We start from the raw sequence: 10,199 nt of genomic DNA, 5'->3' as shown, positions 1-10,199 counted from the left end.
TAATGAATCTGGTTCTTTGTTTGCTGACTATATTTTTAGGTGTAAGGATTTGGTATAAAGTTCTGCTACGTTTGATCATACATCTCAAATGTTTTATCCACTTATATTTCAGAAACGTACATGCAAGGAGAATAATGTTCCCTAAACCATCCATTTTAATATTTTGCCTAAAATAGTCAACATTACCTAAAAAATCAACTAAAAATTAGAACTGCATAACGGAAAGTCACAAAAACCTAGTAGCTGAAAGGTAACATTATGGATGAAGACCATGACTGTTCAAATGCCTGCATTGTTTTGGGGTGTCTGTGACAGGTAGACTGTAGAAAGGTGCAGAATATATGCTCAGACTAGAGAGGCTGCTGTGACATCGCTCAAGTTCACGGTTTTCAGGTCAGATTGCTGACTCAGTGTGACCAAAACATTCAATTATGAGGAAAAAAACAAAAATCTGGATTTGTATGAGAAATCTCCAAAATTGTAATGCTAGTAAAATTTCTAAAATCAGAAGTAAAACAAACACTCACAGCCAGTCTATATCAGTTTGTGACCTTTGATTTAATGTGAATCTAACAGTGAACAGAATATTTGATATTAGAACTATCCCAGAATCTTTCAATACTTGATGTCACTTTAGCGATAGCTCTTTCACTTAAATGTGGTATAATAACAACAAAATGTGGCTAAAATTTACACAGAACTTAAAATATCACATGAACTGAAGTGTATCTCTATTATATACCTACCTACCTATTTACCAACCTACCTGCCTATCTAATCTTTAAACCCTGCAAGTAGTCAATATTCCTGACCCTACTTATGGCTAAGGAAGCCACGGGGCAGGAGTGGAATGACTTGCCCAAAGTCATACAGTCAGCAAGTAGCAGGGCAGAATTCAATCCTGAGCCTTTGGATTCTGAGTCTATGCTTTTAACCACTACACTGTTACTATTGCAGATTTCTATGACGTGCATTAAATAGACAAACTTTTACAAAAAAACAAACCTGCCAAAAATTGACATATCTTCTGGCAAATATATTTGTACCACTTAGGAATGAACAATGAAGTCTGGAAAATATAATTTAGACTCCAAAATGCTAAAACTTTTGGATGATGTGGATGGTCCATTATATAATATTTGACATTAAATTGTCCCAAAAAAGTCTGGTACATATGATTAGTAGACTTTATTTTAAATCTAATACATTGTCTGTAGCCCTGTTGCCAAATATCAGCATTTATTTAACCAGCACTCCTTTTGCCTAAACGTCTATTCACCTATGGCATATGCTCTTCCCTGAAGTAGTTTATCATCTCTGCAGCCAAAAGAGAAAAAAAAATGATTTAAAGCAATGAGTTGTAATAAGCTTCTAAATAGAAATTTTCTAATAGAAAAAAATGATGCCAAATAGAAAAAAATCCATATTTATAATGAGTTGCCATTTATTTAATTTTAATTTACCTAAAATACAATTTCCTAATTGACCGAATGTTGCTTGCATTTCACTTGGAGATGACCCTTGACATATTTCAAGTAAGAGATGAACTTTAAGAGTGCCTCACCTACTCTAGTAAGCCCTCGACAGGTAATTCCCTAAGATTAGTAATAGACTGGCTCTCTAAGACAAAATTCCCAGCATAGATCAATGACATTTCTGCTTCTGCCATCTAATTTTCCATTCTGATTTAGGTCTCAGTTGAGTATAGGAATCATAACTTTCACACAGATTGTATACAAATTGGAAGCAGAAACTTCTTGATATTGTTTCCATGAATCTTCCTGTGAAGAGCAAACCAAAAACAAGCCTGATCCGTGGACCAGCGCTTATGAGACATACCTCCAAAAAGTGTCTATAAGTGGAAGAACACAAAGTACACAAAGTACATTAGGGAAAAAAATCTAAAAAAAAAAAAAACACCTTACCTAGACCTAAAATGCCATACTGACTTTGAGGGCCTCAAAATAAGCAGTTTATAAAAGATACGTACAATAGCATGATTCAAAACAAAACGAAAAACAGAAATCTTGTTCATTAAGCTAAGGTCTATAAGCAATGCTGATAACGGCTAATAACCTGAGCCGCTGAGGAAGCCTAGTAAAGAAGTACAAAAATAATCAACAGGAGTAGTGCATCAATCAGAGGAGGTCTGATCATGATTAAGTAAGAGCATTTAAAAACCTCAAATTTCCGTCATAAGTAGAATTTAAAGCAGCTGTTCACTAGAACAATGTCTGCCCTATGAATTAAAAAGTGGAAAAAAAAAAAAAGAGAGAGAAAAAAAGAAAGAAAGAAAATCATGGCAGCAGCAAAATCATTGCTTTAAGACCTCAAAGTTGATATGACCTTTAAAATTTTTTAAAAATCCAAAGGGACAATTTTACATTTTCACATTGTGCTGCAGACAAAAAGAATCTGGTATTCCAAGGTGGGGGTGTCTGTTTTTAAACATGTAATAGAGGTGTTTCCCTTAGAAGCAAAGGTCTTAGGGGACATGTCTGTCACAGCAGTTATTTTCTATTTCACTTGTTGGCAAACTTACATTTCAAAACAACAACAAAAACGAGCCTCCCCAGCTCCCTGTAAACCAAGGAGGTAGAAACAAAAAATATTTCAAAGCAAGAAAGCAAACAGACTGTGAGGACTGAAACTCAGACCAAAGGCATCTGCTCTCCAACTCACACTCCCCACAACCACCCAGCCTTCTTACAATCTTACAGATTTTCCTAAGAGATGTTGCCATTTTAGCTTTGTTTTTCCCCAGTTCTGGCAATACCCATCACTGCAGGCAAGGCAGCAAAGCCACTAACAGAATCCAAACCGGAAAACAGAAAAGCTGTTCTGTCTTTTCTTCCCTGCCACTCCATTACTAACTTATTTTTTCCAAAGTAAAACTCCTTCATTCTATCCAAAAAGGCAATCACTAACTTCCAGCATATAACAATTATTTAATTAGGAGCAAAGAATACAGCAATGATTGCAGTCTGCAGGACTGAAAAAATGGAGAGTTGACACACTGGACAATTTCCCCTTCAGCTCCCGTTTTTCTCAAAAAGGAATAATACTATAAACTAGCTAGTGTGTTCCTCCTTAAAAAAAGACCAAAGCAATCTTTGTTTTCACTCCTTTCTAGTATACCTCCTCCTGAATCCCACCCAATGTGGTGGTTGCCAACAGTTTCCTGCTGTTCAGCCTTGATAAAAAAAAATAATAATAATAATTAATTAATTAATTTAAAAAGGAAAGAAAGAAAATAATAGTAAAGAACAAAATGTCTAATGCCATATTGCCATTGATTATCAACATATCATTTAGAATACAAGTATATTACTATGATTCTTCAAAAGATACCAGTTTCGAAATTCTACCCACACACAGCGCTTATATTTTCCCCTTTAAATTTAGAATCAACAACCCACAAAATAAACCTTGGGTTCTCTGTCAAGAAAAGTATCTTTATTTGTGTGAGTACAAAGAGAAGAGGAAATCCGCCTGCTTTCATGGGTCACTTGTGCCTTACAAATATTTCTCTCTATGATTTACTACGTTTAGCTTCATATGTATAGCTGAAGTTTTAATGAAGTCTTTAGATGATATTATTACAGAGAAAATGAGATAGATAAATGATAGTTTCCAAAATATTCATATGTTACATGTGTCAGATATTACCCTATGTTAAAACTGCCATCAAATTTATAGTTTAAAAATTCAATCCAATTCAAGAAGTATTTTTTGAGTGTTGATACTGTGTTTGGTGTGAGCAAATACAGATGAGTAAATCATATTCAATGCACTCACAGTCTAGTGATACCACAACCTAATGAGGAGACACAACTGAGAAACACTACAAATAGAAGTAGAAAGAAAGATCCTTTGAAAGTCATGGAGTGCATGACTTGCCCAGTTAGTGAAAGGAGGCTCCAGAAAGCAGATAACACCCAAAGGGATGCTTAAAAATTGAGGTTATACACCCCTCTCCCCTGCCCCAAAAAAAGCACAGAATTGAAAGTATAGAATGTTACTTTCTATGAGTGGCTAGAGACTAGGGTACAGACGGGAACTGACAGATAAATAACTAGATAAATGGTAGAATAAATAGCCAGAAAGTCAGAGTAATGTCTGATTATTTCATGAACATCCCTTGAATACCAAACCTAACATTGAAGCGTGAAGACGCTGCAGAGTTATCAGAAGTTACTAAATTAAGAAGTATTATGACCAGAAGCTACATTACCATAAAGTCCATCATGTAATCACTTACCCAAGCTCAAAAATCTTTTTCCATTGCTTACAGCATAAAAGCCCATCCTGGAGTTTGGGACCCTCCAACGCCTGTCCCCAGCTTAAGTCTTTATAACCTGCATGTTAGTCACACAAGATTCTTGACATGCCCAAAGCTGATCATTATGATAGGTTCTGGCCAGTGCGCAATCTTTCAACCCTATGCCAGGTGCTCCAAGAGCCTGTACAACCTCCAGGACCCAGATCAAAAGTCAGCACCGTTATGTAACCTTCTTGCATCTTCATTGTGCAAATTTATTTTTCCCTTCTTTGAGCTCCCATGATAATCTGTATCTATCGTAGTTGTTATATAAAGCAGGTTTTTGTGTTAGTATATGTTCAATGAACTATATTAAGACTAAATATTTAGGAATGCTTGTTTCTCTTTCTAAAAAGTTATCTTAAAGATTTGTGAAGGTAACAGAAATATCAAAAATCTGATATGAATTTAACATCAGAGATGAAGTGACATCAATTGCTTCCTTTATATTAGAAATACTATAGAGTCACTTCTTCCTTAGCCTGTGTAACTATTGTGGTAAACTTTCCCAATCTTTTTCAATATAAAAAATTACAGAAGGTGACATTAAGAACACAATATTTGAAACTAAATTTATAAATTTTATATAATTTGACAAATTAAAGTGAAATTTTAGTGAAAACACCAAAAATATTGAGGTAATATATTTTTTTCTCTTTCTAACAGATGTTCCTCAGAGTAAAAATGATACACATTTAAATCAGATGCAATGAAAAAATAATACATTTGTGAGGTCTATAAATTGCAGACTATTAATATCTTAACCTTCCATTCATCATAATCCTTGGAGGATAAATGAACATTTGTTCAAATGTTAAATATAAGGGAAATAAATTTTGGGAAAAAAATGTATCAAGGAATTCACAGAATGAATATAGCAGAGACATTTTATTTTACATATTTAAATTATCACCACTGACTTCAGGACATCTAAAAATTCATAGTTCAACATAGTCAACGTTTTCAACCTAACAAAAGCTTGGTTAAGCTCAAATAGTTAAACCCGTATATTTCAAATTTAAATTCCTTTTATTCTTGTCTCATAAAACAGGCTAATAGAAAATCCAAGCCATGGGATATTTTCCATGTATCATGCCAATAAATTATCACAAATGTTACCATGAATTTGAATTTTTGCAATCATCATAGCTATATACTGTTTTCATAATATAGCCACAAACCACAATTATAACCCCATACATCAGCATACCACTTTGGCTCTCCATGAAAGGTAAAATTCAATGGAATGTCTCTTACACATCAAATGTGCATACAATGTTTTGATAATTCTATGTGTGCTATATTTGAATTAATTTACTAAATGGGTTCAGAATCAGTGGAAAGCAAGTGGTCCATCAGTGTGATTTTTAACATCTCCTTAATAGTCAAAGTGGTTCATAGTTGATCACTGACATCATCTTCTTTAATACTCTTCTCTTATATAACAAGAAAAGCTTCACATGCAATTTCATATAATTGGTAATTTAGCGATAGGTGCCTGAAGGAGAATTTTCCTTTGAAAACTCCATCTCAAGGTGCAGTTAAATATGAAGATGAATAGTAAATGTAAATGATGAATAGTAATCTGTACATAGGAAAGTAGTTACCGTGATATCTTTAAATTTTGAGAGATTTACAACCACACTACATTGTTTCAAGGTGAACATTCAAAGCCATAAATGATTTTACCAAAATAAATCTGTTTCAAATCCAATAACATTTAATAAGAATTGATATAAAACTTATTTTTTTACTCCAATTTTCCTATAAAAAAATGCATCTTGGAAACAAACTGGCAAATGTTATACATATGTATGTTGTCCTGACAATATTATATATAATATTTTATTTCATTTAATCCTCACGACAACCTGTGGTTAAAGATGATAATTCAAATATCTTATTGGGGGTATAGCATGGCTGCAACCAATCAGAATGTGTTCTGGCTATCAACAACCAATAGAGCCATAGCTGCTACATATTAGCCCTGCAACGTACTGATGAGGATACTGACTCAGTAAGCATAAATAAGATGCCAGAATTTTCTATATCCATAATGAATGTGATGTTTCCACAACACCAGGATGACTTGGTATTTTAATTAATAACTAACTCATATTTATTTCCTATGAAATTTTTATATTATTGTATTTGGTTGAATCGGGAGTCTTATTACTCACCCTCACATTCTATTTACATAGGCATTTTCAGTACTGTATTCAATGTACATCTTTCAAGAAGTAAATGGGTGTTGTAAAAAAAATGTTTCATCAAACAAATTAAGAGAATGTTACATTAAACCAGTTTTTTGTTTGTTTTGTTTTGTTTTGTTTTGCTTTGTAGGACTTGTCAGAGACTGGAATACATATACTAGGAGGAGAGAAAAAAAATAAACTATGTTTTTCAGGCAAGGAATCATCTACATGGGAAAAATAAATATAAAGTTAAAAAAACTTCTCGATCCACAGGTTTAATCTACTTTTGACCAACGTTCCACTGAAGACAACTGAATATGTGATTTATGTATAGTCTATTCAATATTCTATGTTTTTTTTTTCTATAGCACTTTGTTACTTTGATTTAAAGCATTACTACTTTTCTCCTGTCAAAAGAAGCATCATTTTGATAATAGATTGGAGTAATTTTTTTAATAGTGTCAAAGAGTACATATGGGTAAGGTTGCCTATGAGTTTTGCTTATCATAAGCACAATTCTCAAAAACTTGAATTGGAAGATTCACCAACCTCAGAAATGAGATGCCAAGAAGCCTTATATCAAAGAGGACTTAAATAGATCTAATTAGATAATAGGCTAAAGAACTTTATGTTGCATGCCAAAAAAGGACCCCCTGATTCCTTTCTAATATCTTCAGTACAGAAAAGAAAATAAAAAGGATCTAGATAATTCAAATAAAGTAAAAATAAAAACAATCACAATGAATTTGATAACCTGGTTATTAAAATGGACATTCCTTTCTTTGTTTTTCCAAAAGGATGGTAGCCTAGATTACATGTGTCAACTTTATCAAAAATTCTTATAAATTAGCAAAGTCCCTTCTCACTGACTCTAGTCATCATAGCAACTATGCAAATTCACCTGAAATAAGCTGCATAACCTGTTTGGGGGAGGATCCTAATTCTATGGTAACTTCTATATGTTAGAGAAAGTGGGATTGCCCTTTCCACTGGAATCATATCACTTCTGTGCAGAATTCATAGTATTTTACTAAAGGCACTCCCTCTCATTCTTCACTTTCTCTGTTTGTCTTCAAATTGGCACACCCTCTTCCTCCTCCCTCTCTCTTTTCTCACTCTTCTACTCTCACTGTCTTTCATTCTCATTTTATAGGCATACATACATACACACATACATACATAGAAGTAGGGTTACAAGACGCAAGATCTGAGACAGTATACTTTCTGCAATTAGTGGAAAATACTCCACCTCGTTAAAATGATGATGATCACTCAAATAGTTATTTTAATTTTCCTGTTTTCTTCACAAGTTATAATAGTACCTACAAATCACTGTCCATCACTGTTTAATGACAAGTTATAACTATATTTTGTTCCAAAGAAAAAAGCTATGATGTCAAAATCCATCTTTAACAAATATGCAAAATAGTTCTGTTTGATTTTGCTAGGTGTTCAAGAACTACTGGTAGTCTGCTATAAGCCTCTTATACTTTAAAGGTCATGACTAGAACCAATCTCTATTTACATCTTTTAGTGTGTGATATTATATTTGTAGTACAAAACGTAGAGATCCTTACAAAATCACAGAGAAGCTCACCTTGAAATTCATTTCTCTCCAAAAGAGTGTTACATTTTCCAGAACCCAAAAGATTCAGAGTCCATTCCAGGGCTGCGAAATACACACGAAAGTAATAGGAGCAAAGAGCAGAGGGAGAGGACGGAACCAGGGCATATAACAGTCATGGAGCTCCCCAGTGAAAATACGTTGAGCAAATGAGGAAGGACACTGAGTTGTAGCTTGACTCCCAGGAGAAACAGGTGACAAAACTTGAAGGTGAAGCTAGATCAGAACCGCAAAACACAGAGTAAAAACTAAAATGTCTGAATAGGGCCAGATACAAGGGAAAACACAAGACCTGCTCTGAGTCCAAGCAGACAAGGAAAGTGAGATCTCAAAGATTCAATATCTATTAGCAGAAGGCCCTTTGGAGACAGAAATGTGGATTTCCTTTCTGGACTTAAGAGAGCTCAGTACTTGCATGTGGCCAAGGAATTTTATGGGAATCGGCAAGTCACACTTTAACTGAAATAGAACTCCTTAATATTAAAGCCCAACAAACTGATGTTGGAAAGTTGCATAAAGCTTTTCACCTTTAATATCCTTATCAGACATCTAAATTTCTAAACCTTTAAAAATAATTTCATGTATTTTAGTCTTCTCAAAGTAAAAATAGATAAAGTATAGAAAAATACAAATTTATTAAAACAATATAAACCCTTTCTCTTGATTTTTAAAAAAGTTGTTCCGTATGCAAAATAGTCATTTATAAGTAAAATTAATGTTGGATGCTCTTGGGCACAGTAGGACAGATAGCATTTCCAGTTGCCTGACTTTTAATTTTAAAAAATTTTACTTGTCCTTCTGGCAGTAATCTTGAATCATTCTAGTTCTTATAGCTAATAAGTAGAAATTTCAACCCTTAAAAATCAGGAACCCGAAAAAAAATTATCATAGAGGTGTCTTGATTTCTATTATCCACTACTAGGTTAAAATTGTCTATTCATAATTGATTAGCTGTGTTACTAATTTATGCAAATAAATATAATTATAAAAATAATATCCAAATTGAGATTGTAATAAATTAAACGGCTTTTCTGGTAAAATTTTCTAATCTGCCTTCTGAAAAACAAAAACAAAAGCTCGACATTAAAAATGTAGTAGTATTTAAAACTGATACAGAAATTCAAAGTGGAACAATCAGCAGAGAATTTGGTATTAGCCTACAGAGAACAACTCCTTAGTTAACAATAGCCCATTTTCCCCCAAATATAGAATATTCTTACATTAAAATTTGTAAAATCAACAAAGTAATATAAAACCTGTAAAAATCTTATAAAACTATGTTACATTATGGAAACAGGCAGTCATATGTTAGACCACGACATAAGTTGAAAAAGAAAAAAAAAGAAAAACCACCAGTTGAGAAACTGTTAAAAAGGTAGTTGCTCCTTTATTTCTTACTCTTTTTTTCTTAATGAAAAATATGCTTAAATTCTGTATTGTGAGCTGAATAATACTGAATAGCCAATTAAATTAAGGGGACTTCAAATATGAGTCAATGTTCACATATCATGGGGCTAGCCTTTATCTGAGCGTTTAACAGTATCTATCCAATATACAAAACATGAAATAAAGACCATTATGAAAGAAAACAAACAAACAAACAAAAACCCGAAAAACAACTTTTCCAAACATGAACTACAACTGGTCATAAGATCATAACAGAGAACATAGTTATATAGTATATGCATGGATAATATAATCTGTACTTGTATAACAATTTTTAATTTTTATGAACATACATGTTTTCACCTGGGGATATCTCATATCTTTAGAAACCATTTTTTAAACAATTTTTGAGCCCTAACATGACAGCTTGTATTGTATCAACAGAAAATGTTATATTTAGAAATTCTGCAATTACAAAAAAAGCATTGAGGTTTATCAGATTCCATCAAAGAGCGGGATAATACCAACAGTTTCATCAGATTAAATCATTCTTTAGTGTTTCCATTCAATAAAAAGGGACAATCAACAGGCTGTTCAAAACTAAAAGTTCCCTACAATTTCTCTACTCATCCTCATTCTGACCACACAAGGTCTCTTTTCAATTCAAGCCATG

At 33.2% G+C, this 10,199-nt stretch overlaps 1 protein-coding gene across 16 annotated transcripts in view; it reads right to left on the bottom strand.

Moving 5' to 3' along the window:
* SOX5 (SRY-box transcription factor 5) overlaps window positions 1-10,199 on the bottom strand; it is a 920,340-nt gene that overhangs the window by 344,942 nt on the left and 565,199 nt on the right. The gene's annotated exons all lie outside the window — the stretch shown is intronic.

This window comes from Rhinolophus sinicus, linkage group LG02 (genome assembly GCF_036562045.2).
Source record: "Rhinolophus sinicus isolate RSC01 linkage group LG02, ASM3656204v1, whole genome shotgun sequence".
NCBI classification, from domain to species: domain Eukaryota; kingdom Metazoa; phylum Chordata; class Mammalia; order Chiroptera; family Rhinolophidae; genus Rhinolophus; species Rhinolophus sinicus.
The sequence above is the reverse complement of the archived record's forward strand: the minus strand, read 5'-3'. Positions and strand labels throughout refer to the sequence as shown.